General features: G+C 43.8%; 1 pseudogene; it reads right to left on the minus strand.

Moving 5' to 3' along the window:
* Nucleotides 1-11,121: 11,121 nt before the first annotated feature.
* Nucleotides 11,122-12,602, minus strand: LOC146623957 (ribosomal biogenesis protein LAS1L-like; annotated as a pseudogene).
* Between the last annotated feature and the right edge of the window lie 496 nt (nt 12,603-13,098).

Consider the following 13,098-nt stretch of genomic DNA (forward strand, 5'->3'; position numbering starts at 1 on the left):
CCCAGAGCTTCACGCAGCGCCGTGTCAGCCAGGACGGCCCTGCAACACCCAGATCCTTCTCATCAGCCTCAGGTCTGTCCTAAATCCTAGCAGGAGCTACCACGACGCGTACCACAAAATGCATCGCACTGGTTCTTCCCAGTAGTTGGAACTGGTTGTCTGCTTGCCAATGAATCCTGCTTATTGGTTCCACTTGTGCTACAATCAGGACGAATTGTAGTGGGTTAGGGTTAGCTGGATATGTGCTGGATATGTGGTGGAGGGTAACTGCAGGAGAAGAAGCTAGTGGGGGAGTAGAGCAGGGGAGGATGTGGGTCCCCGGGGCCTGCTGGAGGGCAAGGGCCATGCCCGATGTGAGTAGCAGCAGGGCCAGTGCGCCCAGGAGCACATCTTTTTCGACCGTAAGGGAGACAGGAGGCCGACTCACTGCCTCGGCTAAATGGAGAGGGAATTTCAGAAGGGCCAGGGCACAAGCATGGACCTTTTTCAGCTGTAAGGGAGACAAGAGCAAGGTGTGACGTAGGTCCCCGGGGCCTGCTGGAGGTCCAGGTCCACGCTCGATTTGAGTAGCAGCAATGGCCAGTGCACCAGGAGCACATCTTTTTCGACTATAAAGGAGACAGGAGGCCGAACAGGTCTCTGACCCTTCAGCATAGACAGGTGGCTGAATGGGCCCCTTGGGCCCTCCAGCCGAGACAGACAGCTCAAACGGGTTCCTCTGACCCTTCAGCGGAGACAGACACCGAACCAGCATGTGTGGAGACCTCTGGCAGTGTGGACACTGGCTGGAGCTTAGTGGCACATTGGCTTGGCTCAGGCAGTGGTATGCAGTCCTCAGAGGGCTGAAAGTGTTCTCCAACACATCCAGCAGAGGACAGAGGACTCTACTAAAAAATCCGACTCTACTAACCTATCAGAGGCTGCTTAAGATCAGAATGCAATCATCTGCAGTTTTCTTCTTAATTAACAATAAACTTAGTGTATATGTACTCCTAAATTTGATGAAAGTGATAAATAATAGACAGCTCTCTCTCTATATATATATATTCTGACATTTAACTAATTCAAAAGATATTTCAATATTTATTTATCTAAAACAAAACAAGTTAGAATAGCCTTTATTGTCATTGTACAGAGTACAACGAAATTGGAGTGCCACTCCCTTGGTGCAAGTTTCAATAATAAATATAAATGTAAAATATAAAAAGTACAAAAAAACAATCGTAAGTACTCAAACAATAGTTTGTACAATATATACAGGATAGCAGCATTAATATAATGACAGTATGAATAGCAGCATAATATAATGACAGTGACGGTATGGAATAGGTTCAATTGTATTTGTTCTTATTTACTACGGTGATAGCTCTGGGAAAGAAGCTATCCCTGAATCTGTTTGTCCTGGTTTTATGTGACCTGTACCGTCGGCCTGACGGTAATAGTTCAAACAGTTGGTTGCTGGGGTGAGAGTAGTCCTTGATGATATTGCCAGCTCTGCTGAGGTACCGAGAGTTTGCAGTGACCTCCATGCTGGGCAGAGAGCAGCCAGTGATCTTCTAGTTGCAAGTTCACTCTAAATTGATGTTTAACAGAAAAAAAAAAGTTTTTATGTTTTTTCCCTAAAGTGTATGTAAATATCTGGTTTCAGCTGTGAATATACTGCTGTGTATTGAAATTCCTCTTGTTTTGCATAGAAATATACTGAACAACATACAAAGCATAATATATAAAATAAAATCTACCTGAGTTTTTTCTTTGAAAGAAGCCACTTGTGTCAATTGTTGTGTTCATCAGTACATAACTGAAACCGATTACAGTGCTTTGTTTAGCCGTGGAGGGAAACAACTGAAAATATGAAATAAACACACATGTAAGCTAAGACTCTCTAAAAAAACATCATTGTTGTTGTTCGGATTTTCATTTCCCCATTTGTTGATTCACTCCAAGAGCAAGTAACGTAATATGGGTCAAGTGATCAGTTTGATATCAATCTTTTGTGATACACCGTCATATTTACATTATTTGTACAGTATGAATGATTTGCTTTGGTACCTGGTCAAACTTAAGCTCTCCTCTGTCTGCCTGTCTACGCTTCTCCTGCAGCAGTTTCTCCCCCCTCGCTCACATGCGTAAGTGCTATGCTCAGTCACCCAGTGCCTGAGCTCAGATCATACCAAAATTAGGGTGAATTTACGACTGTGCGCTATGTGCTTCGAATATTGTGTGTAGTTTTTTGTTTTATACAGTTGGCAGTCAGGCATCAGTAACAAAATCACCAGGCTCACAGTAGACAGATTCACAAGAAATTCATTTGGGCTTAGAAGGAATAAAACAAACAGAATCCTTAATTAAGCTTGCGTTAGATTGCAAAATGGTCCCAGATGAAACAGTCTTAACAACACGAAATGCACAGTTCTTTTGTAAAGGTTCTTTTTATTTGGAAGGAAAAATAAGCACAGACAGAGTCCCCAGAAGTGTCCAAAAAGTGATTTATTAAACACACACAGTTATACAGTGTGGGAAGCCGGTCTTCGATCTTCTCTGCTCGTTACAGAAAGCTTTATAGCCTAATATGACGTCAGAACATTTCCTAGAACTCAGCTTCTCAGAAACCTAACACTTTCTCAGGCTTTATGTTCCCAGATATGGATGAGGGAAAACATCTGGTCTAAACAATTGTGTGTCCGAGTGTGCAGTTTGTGAGATTGTCTGTCCAGGCCAACAAAAGGTCGCTGTCCTCATCTGACTTTACTTTGGGCCGCCTGGAGCCACAGAGATGCTGGTGGTTTTTGCACAATAGAATATTACAGAGGAATGTGTCTTATTCTGCGTGCTCTGGAATACAAGATTAAGCAGATTTACTAAATGATAAATGATACATGATAATGGTGATGATCAACTGATACTAAGTGATGCAGACTAATGAAATAATAATGAAATAATGGCAGTGAAATTACATGTTTTTCTTGACAACTCCTCCTCTTGGGCTCGCTTGCGAGCCCAACTTACACCAGGATTTGTCTCACTCCTCCGTCCAGCCTACAATCTCCCTCAAAGGCATCATGGACTCCGGCGCAGCTGAACCTGCTGAGCCTGAGCTCAGGGCTCTCTCCAGCATCTTTACTAAAAGCCGCCGGACCAGAGGGATGAGACAACATCCAATCATCAATATGACAAGAAAAACAACAAAAGAAAACATGGCAGACATAACAACACTCTTCCATTGCCCAAAGACAGACGTGAACCAGTCTCCCGGTCCAGTGTTCACACCTGATTGCTCATGCATGGTTTTAGATAACATTTTCAGACTCTCAAGCGCCCTAGTAACCGTACCGTCTGGTGCAGTATTGTTGGGTATGAACGTGCAACACATGTCCCCAAACATGGCACAGACACCACCTTTCTCAGCCAACAACATGTCCAGGGCCATTCGATTCTGGATTCCCATTAACGACGTCGGGCCTAATTGTTCCGCAAGGCCTTCTACCGCGTCCCTAGGGAGATTAGAGAGTCTCAACACATTATAATGGACATAGTTAATGCGATCGACATTTTTATTCGGAGTTATCCATAGAAACACACTTTCAAAGCCGGCCGCTATCTGATTAACTAACTTATACTCATCTGGAACTCCCCTGGGAACTCCTATTGAGTCAATCCAGGTTGGCGAGTCCCATCTTGGGTCATATTTGTGCATACTGTTGCGAAATCGATCAACTTCAGACCAGACAAAAAACAACGGAGGCTCCGGAAAAGTGCAATCAAACGATGAGTTTTATTATCACAGGAGAACAACCAACCGTCAGCATACAGAATGGGTTGCTCTGACAAAAATACACTGGGTTCTGGTTTTATAGGATAACATATCACACCTACGTCAATACAGTTCAAAAATACAGGGTGACAGATGGACAAAAGTTCAATTCGTGCAAACAAGGGTACATCACATATACTTTTAATAACTATAAACTGACATATAACTTCTCCTTTCTTCATTACTTGCCTTTTAAGGTAATAACTTCAGGTCTTAGCATTTCTGAGAGCTAATAATTGGACCCTCGTCATTAATCACTAAGTAAAGTACTTTAGCAGCCAGTCTCAGACTGGAGTAGAAGACGCTTAGGCCTTCACTCAAACCTGACTATGTGTATTGTAAGCATGCATGCAATTAACCTGCTATGTTCTCATCTCCCCTCAACATGTATCATCTGGACACTCTCACCAGTGAAGCTTAAAACCTTCTAGACTGGAACATCAACTCTTAACCAAGCACATTTATGCATTGTGTATAAAATGAACTCAACCTATAAAATAGAAAGGTCAATGTGATGACAGACATATTCAATGCAATATAAACCCTGTAAGAAATATTACTGATAAGTGATACTGTGAAACATGTTATTAATACATTCTTCATAAGGCAAATTATATGGTAGTAATAAAAGAATCTCTGAATCCCAACATTCCCTCTTTTGACATTCCCACAGGAATGTCACCATACTTCATGTTGTATCACTCCCTGCCCCACTCTATGGGTTCCAGGTTCATCTGGTAGATGCCCTCAACCCAGCCAGGGTTCGTAACCCTCGCCACTATCTTTACCAACAATCCTCTGACACAAGGAATGATACAACAACCAGCGATGACCAATATTCCCAAAAATACAGCCAATGAGCACATCACTGATATAGCCACACCATTGTCCAAACACAGATGTCATCCAGGATGCCAGCGGGTTTTCAATACCTGGGCCCTGTGCTTCGTACGTCGCTTACTACATCCAAGATCAAATGAAACATCCAAGACCAAATCATCGCGCTAACTCTGAGCTCGCTATTCCGGTTCCCCGAACACACCTGTTGTTGACGATTAGTATAGCTGGATGAAGTAATGTGAGATCACTGGGTGGCCCAACAGGGGCTACGCATCGATAGTAGAAACATTGATCGGCAACCCTTTGATTGGTCGGCGAAAATGTCGAAGGAGCGCGCTCGGTATTTTTCGGCAGCAGAGCAAGAACTCTTGAGTGAGGGATTTCAGGAGTTTCAGAGTTTAATTAAAACGCAAGGGAACACTGCAAAGGCTGCAAAAGCAAGGAGAGAGGGCTGGCAGAAAGTTGCTGACAAATCAAACTCGTAAGTAATTCAATAATAACAATAATAATGGAGTGGATTTATATAGCGCTTTTCAAGGCACCCAAAGCGCTTTACAATGCCACTATTCATTCACTCTCACATTCACACACTGGTGGAGGCAGCTACGGTTGTAGCCACAGCTGCCCTGGGGCAGACTGACAGAAGCCAGGCTGCCATATTGCGCCATCGGCCCCTCTGGCCAACACCAGTAGGCGGTAGGGTAGATTTATCATATCACACCATATTATCCAATATTATATTACATTATATTATATTATAATATGTTATATTATATCCCCTTTCACATTAGAGCCACAACAGGACCCACTAGAACATGGGAACAAGTAAAAGTGAAATATAAGAATATTCTACAGAATGGTAATATTTATCACTTATATTGCTTGTCGTCTCTTGGAAAGAGACCCTGGAATACTCTGTTTGTTTGTTCATAACAGCAACCAAGAAAAGGGCAGAGCAAAAAAAGACAGGTGGTGGTCCTGCACCCCCTCGTCAACAAGTTGGTTAAGTGAATAATACCCTCACGGGAAAATCGATATCTCTCTATGAGCACACTGTCGCGCTGAGCTAAAGGATCCTGTCTGTCCCGCAATATACGCTGAATTCTGAGGACTCTCCTTATCAATCTTGCACCTTCTGCAATGGGTTGCTCGCGTAAACGGACAGGATATGACTGCGACAGACTTCCCAAATCCACCTTCGCTTTTATAGCCGTGGTCTCTCATCTTGATTACACGAAGTAATTTACAATTGCTACTCTGAAATATGAATTACATCTGTAATAATCACATACATGTAATAGAATGTTAATAGTACATTTCCCTTTTTTAGGGAATGACCTGTATGTATCTGTGTGAAATCAATAAAAGGATCAAGTGCTGCATTATCTTTAGTTACATTGATGTTATTTATTTATGGTGAAACAGTGGTGGAATATCGCTGTTGCTTTCGTATGAATGACGCGGACATACCTGCGTGGCCGCGATCTAATCCTGTTTACATAAAGTAAACCTGCTCCCCAGCAGGTTTACGCTTACGGCTCTGTTGCTATGACAGCAAGTCCCGGATGGGCTTCGGGGAACCGAACGATCCAGGATCACGCGAAATCGTCAACAATCTCATCCAGCTAACTCACTTAGCGCGGTACGAAGAACAGGCCCCTGAGTGCTCATGCATGGTTTTAGACAAAGTTTTCAGGCCCTGCAGAGCTCGGGTTACTGAGCCACCTGGGGCAGTATTATTGGGGATATACGTGCAGCACATATCTCCAAACATCGAGCACACACCTCCCCTCTCTGCCAATAACATGTCAAGCGCCATCCTATTTTGAACTCCCATCAGAGAACTTGGACCCAATTGTTCTGCGAACCCCATCATGGCGTCCCTGGTTAGGTTAGAAAGTCTCAGCAGATTGTAATGAACATAGTTAATGCGGTCAACATTCTTATTAGGTGTTACCCAAAGGAATATACTCTCAAATCCTGCAGCTATCGGATTCACCAGCTTATATTCGTCTGGAACTCCCCTAGGCGAGTTCAGGCGAGGATCATAAGCATGTGTACCTTGGGTCCCTCTTTTGACCAAAACATGTCTCAGACGTCTGGCGGCTAGAGTACGTGTGTTGCGTTGTGGAATAGCCTTTACCTGATTCCCAATCAGCATGAGTGGAGCTCCTAATCGCACCATCGCACATGTCCCTACGCTTCCTATAGGAACATGAACCAACAGAGTATTTTCCCCACGATAATAATAGAGCCCACTTCCTGCCCAGGTTCCAATTACCGTGCTAGGGCCGCTTACATTGTTGGTGGTTCGTCCCTGAAGTGTGACGGCACACCAAGTTGGATCGATCTCTCCCACCTTGTACTTTTCATTATCAGTAGAGAACTTAAAACATGCATAGTTATCTTGTTTTGGCATAAATGGTCCCACTGTTGTCTGACACTTTCCATCTACTACTGGCTCCTGTACATTTAATGACGTCACACAAATCTAACATGAATGAGCTGGTAGACCCTTTAACATAGTTCAACTCTATGCCATTATTTCTGCTGAGACATTCATCACCTTTACCTGACCCCTCGCGCTTTTGTCTTTCTAGCGATCCTGTTTTAGGACCTACAGTCTCAGGAACTGCTGGGCTGGACTGGCCTCCGTGTTCAGACAAGGGGTCCGGAGTGCCTTGCAAAATACAGACAAAAGACAACAGAGCCATGGTTACTATTATCGCATATAATACACATGTAGTTGTAAGGAACATTTTAATACGTTTCTTCCCATTACGTGTCTCTGATTCGGTTGTTTGCATCATGTTATATAAACTTTGTATTCTAGACTTGTTATATAGATTTTAGATTCTGGACTGAAACTCCCCTCTTTGTGGAGCCTTTAACTTATCACTGCCCCTTTCTGATGGCGTGACGACCTTCTCCGCTGCTGCTCTTCTTTCTTCAGCCTTCCAGGTGGACTACTGAATGGCCTGTTGCACAGGTGAGAGGGTTTATTCTGTCTCTGTTTGTTGACACCTGTGTTGGTTGAAGCCTCTTCCTCAACCAAGCTCTCATGTGCTGGTGCACACTGCGACCAGTGATACCAGGTGTCGCCCTTCCCTTTCAGTTGGACTGCTGTAGTTGTCCTGGCAACGACCTCGTATGGACCAGTCCAGCGTGGCTCCTTCCACTTGCGTTTGAGCACCTTCAGCCACACCACCTTTGCCTCCGGGGTCGCCCTGTCCACAGCGTGTAATCCAGATGTGACCTGTTTGCGAAACTGGAGATTCTTGCCACCCCTGTGGTCGCTGTGTTACTGGAATGTTCTCCTGTAAAGGATAGAAAACAAAAAGCCTCTCTCTGGTACACCTCACTAATCTACTGTGTTCATCTAATGTTCCCTTAATTATTCAAAGTTGGTTCAAGATATCATGTTCTGGGCTCTATCCTTTATATTAACTTTACTTAATCTAAATTAGGGCTGAACGATTATGGAAAATAATCTAATTGCGATTTTTTGCCCCAATATTGCGATGCGATATGCGATTATTTTTTAAGGTCTTTGTCTTCTGTATTATTAAACAAAGACAAGCAATACATCATATAGTATGGCCAATACTATATTACATTAATTTTAAACTGTTCTTTCCTGGAAGACAGACCTCTGTTATGATGACATGAGGTGATGCATGAATTGATGACTGACATTTTTATTTAACTTCTTCAATCACAACAGTATATTTGAACATACACAATAGTTTATTTTTAGCTTACAAACATCTGAGCATAAAGTGCTGACAAGGAACCCTGGTGTAAACATTAAAATGAAAGTCAGTACAATGTGCAGATTGCAGAAATATACATAAAAAAAATCAGTGGCTTTACCACACTCAGTTTTTCGACATCTGTGAACTACTAGACAGTCATTCAATTAAAAAATAATATTAAATAAATAAAACTAATAAATAAAAAATACACACATCTTACTGATCTCTGCAGTCAGTAACATTACACATAAAGTGCAAACATAATAGCAATTGTATAAACACACACACAAACACGCCTTTAAAATTTAAAGGCGTGAAATTGGACGGTCTAGTTCTGATTAGCGTCACCGCTGTCTCGGTGGAGTTTAATAAACTCGGCCGTCTGCTTCTTGCTATCTAAAATATAACCAGACACTGGTGTAAATTCTCGACTGTCTCATACTTCTGTTTAATAAGTTTTCTGTTTGACGTTTAGTCAGCTGTGTGAAAACCAAGGAGGAACCCACCCGGGGGATTAATAAAGTTTTATTTTATCTAATCTAATAACTTTAATCTCAGCCAAACCGATTTACTCACGAACAAACAAAACACTGAAAAAAGCCCAACAATAACATTTTTAGGTTGTCTAAGTGACTTATATATTACGTTTAACCCGAGCAGCGAAACTCCGCGGTGATCTGAAAATGATGTGCCGGGAGTTGTGCCGTTCTCGGCCGCATCAGTAACCCTCGAGCTCCCGGCTAGCTGTCGAGCTGGTGGGTAGCAGACGCCTCTGAAAACGTCGAAGCACTTTTGCAAATATGGGATATCTTGATAAACCGAGCAGATATTTGATGTTTACACAACTACTTTCTCGCCTGAAAATATGTTAAAAGTTTATTTTGTGACCCAGAAAGATTAGTATGAGTAATTTTAAAACTTAGTAGCGGCCGCCATTGCTGGAAACTGGAGTTTGGCTGGGCCGCGCTATGAATTCTGGGATATGGTAGTAATTTGGACAGCCTTCGGCGCGTCGCTGTGACGTAATCGGTCTACAAATGCGGCCTCAGGAGGATGCAGCCCATGAATTGTATAATATAATCGCAGTATAATCGCAGCCTTTGCGGTTAGAAAATTGCACTTGATCATGTCGCGATATTATCGCAAATGCGATATATCGTTCAGCCCTAATCTAAATGCTCTTTATGTGTGTAAAGAGTTTATCTTCTAACCAGGATTCAGTTCATTTTAATCCTTCAACTTAAACATGAAAATAACAATGTCTGCCTCAGTTTTACCATATCTAAATCATCAAACACCCCAAAAGTCCTAAAATGATCCTAAACCCATTTCAACTTAAACCTTAAATCCCCCCTTTATTTTGACACATTTCATGTGTCAAAATAATGTACAAAACTAAAAATGCTCAGTTTTCCCCACTCATGATCCAATCTATGTCATGAAAATGAACTTAAAACAGAACAGTCATCAGTCATGTGCTTAGCCTTAGTCCAGTCTTTACCTCAGTGTCCAGTTGGTCCAACCTTAGTTCAGTTCGTCCGTCCAGTCACCGTCCATTCATACGTATTCACACCAGGTATTTCCTCTTTCTTGCCGAGACAACAAGAAACTGTTCCTCTTTCACAGTTGCGAGTAAACATAACTAACCTCTCACCTATAAATGATTCTCTCTAACTAAGTGTGTGTGTGTATATGTCGTCCTCAAATGCTCTCTCATCTCACCCGTTGCACTTCTGACCTTCCACCAGACCAGAGGCTCATCAAATAGCCTCGTCTAACCTGCTCCTCAGAATAACTTAGACTCTGCTTTCATTAATGCAAACTTTCTGCAACTTAGTCTTTCTGAAAGACACACACTGTTTAAACCTCTGAATGCAATATCAATGCTGCAGATTATATTATTAATGCAATGGTGACGATGACGATTATTTAACAATAGCAGTAAAATAATTTCCCTGCTCCACACTCCCTCTCTCGACCTCTGGTACACCAGAGGTCGCAATACATTGTGTCCTCGCTCTGACCCTCTCTTGTGGTCCATCCGGCCTCGGGCCTCCAGGATCCTCACCCCCTGTGGTCGCCGAGATCTTCTGCAAAGGAAACAAAACACCTTTTCCTGCATCTCCCTAACTTATCATAGTTGGGACTCTTTAATCAAAAGCCTTATCCTAATTATGTTCTTGACTTATAGACTTGTATTTATATATATTCTTCAACGTTACTCATCATTTTACCACTCTCTTAAAACGCTGACACTAACTTCATTTTAAAACCTCACATTTCCTATGTTATAACCTGTTTTTGATATAGCCTTTTTATTTCATTTTGCTCCTTTTAATGTAACAATAAATTATAATTCTAGTTTATCAGACTTAATCAAAACCTATGCTTTCCTTCCTTTGGTCCTTCTTTAAATCAGAACATTTTGTCTTCTGAAAGTTTTATTTCTGCTTCTGCCAACATGTTTAGTTAACGAGCTCGACTGGACAGAAACAATCACAACTGCTGAACCTGCACTGTGCTCATGGTTAAAATTCCACAACATTTTGTCTTCTGAATATTGTATTTTTGCTTCAAAACTGCTTCTAGCACAACAAGAGTCAGCGGAGGCTGGAATGACAACAACAACAACAATCTTGTGCTTAACATAAAACATTTACCATTTAACATAAAACAAAAAATAACACAAGTAACAAAAACAACACAAGTAACTTAAAAAAGCTTCAGTCCACATTTCAGTTTGTTGAGCTCGCTGTTGCTCCAGAGGAGGCCCTCAGCTGGCCGGGCTGGAGCCGAGGCCCCGGGGATGCTGCTACGTGTCTGAGGGCAAGTGCTCTTTCAGCCTGCACGTCTGCCCATTTGCGGTCCTCACTTCTCTCCGAGTCCATCGGTGAGGAGTGTTGCATCTGGTCCAGCAGCATACTCACAGTATATATGGGCTGCTGCTGCTGCAGAGGTGTGCTGGCCTCTGAGCGCTCTGTCTGTGTGTAGATGGAGCAGAGCTGGAACAGCTTCTCTCTGGTTTCCTGAGGGGGGGGATGCTCCATGTCATCCAGGACTAGCTGGATCAGGTGAGGTGTGCTGATGCAGGGGGCATCCAGACATGCAGAGAGAAGCTGCTGCCACCTCAGCTTGATGCGGTCGATGAAAATCCTGTCCTTCATTCTGGCTTTCTTCTGCAACTTTGTCTCAAAATGATATTCAAATTTGTTGTTGTTGCAGAGGAAGACTTCTGAAATCCATGCAGAAATATAGAAACACCTGTGACCGTTGGGCTCTTTGCTGAGCAGCTTCAGTTCCACAAAGAGCTTCTCCAGGAAGAGGTGAATGAAAGACGAAGAGTTAAGCATCTTTAGCAGGGGCAGCCAAAAGCGCAGGAAGGTTTGTGGGACTCTGGGCTCAGTGGGACTGGCACTGTCAGATGTTGCACAGCCTAATGCTTCCAGCTGCTCCATGGTAGGAACAAGAAAACCGTCTTCCAGCAGCACATCAATCAACAGCTCCCTGGACCCCAGTGCAAACTGCTTGATCTCACCCAGCAACGAACTCATGTCTGCTAAGGGGGCCTGCCACAAGCTCTTCCCCTTGTCTTCAGGAGACCCATCATCAAAAGCTTGGTACTGGTCCTTCTGAAAAGAGATCAGCAGCTCCCGAGCGTTTCTGCAGGCATCCACTTCTTTCTGCCTGGCAACGAGCTGCTCATCGGGGCCTCCTCCCAGCTGTCTGGACCAAAACTCCTGCTGGAGCCACTCCAGGACCACCTTACATCCCTTTCGGCACCATTTCAAAGAAGGAAGAGTCCGATGCGTGATTTCGTGCCTCAGATCCACCACCCACTCGGGGATGTTCAAGTTTCCAGCCAGTTGCCTCAGCGGCGGGGCCTTTCTCCCCTGCTGGCGCTCCGTGATAAGATTAAAAAATCTTACCAGGGCCGTCCCGTACATCAGGGTCAAGTCATCTCCGGTAAGCTGTCCGGACCGGTCCCGCACCTGGCAGCGCACGAGGTCTGCTGTGCAGTCCACGGCCACGGGAAAACTATCAGCGCACCTGGCCCTCCAAGCCGATATCCTCTCTAACGCAAACCTCTGCAGAGAGGAGTCCATCGAGTAAAGGTAGTCCCGAACCTGATCCCACTCCGCTTTGTTAAGCCAGGCTACCACATGGCGTGTTTTCTCAGAGCCCTTTTTATTCATTGTGCGCGCTCCGGACCTCACGCTCAATCTCTCACTCACCGGGAAAAGCCGCTCGCCTCACGCAGAGACCACTCGCAGATTTATATGACAGAGGACCGCGTTCAGAGCTTCGAGTTTTACAGTTGCTTGTCGCACAGCAACCAGGAAATGATGCTAACGTTTTCTTCGGCTTCGTTTGTGGCTGACGTTCAGAGCGCTTATTTACATGATGCTGGTCATAAACGAGCTTTCTTTGGCTATGGTCAATGGCGTGTCCAGCGGGGTGGCCTGGGGGGGCACAGGCCACCCCCCCAACCAGACTGGCCACCCCAGGTGCCACCCCAAAGGCAAAACAATAAAATTCAATCAAATATCAAATGTCCGATTATGTTTTCACGGTGACGCTCAGATATCCGAGTGTAAGTGAATGCAGCATCGGCTTCTGCGCTATGTGCATCACGTTAGCAAAGGTAGGAGAGCCAAGCACGAAAGACGTCACTGCAGGAAACTTTTTTAT

This window comes from Diplotaxodon limnothrissa, linkage group LG10 (genome assembly GCF_057381915.1).
Source record: "Diplotaxodon limnothrissa isolate DT_005_m linkage group LG10, D_limnothrissa_male_GT1.1, whole genome shotgun sequence".
Classification (NCBI taxonomy): Eukaryota; Metazoa; Chordata; class Actinopteri; order Cichliformes; family Cichlidae; genus Diplotaxodon; species Diplotaxodon limnothrissa.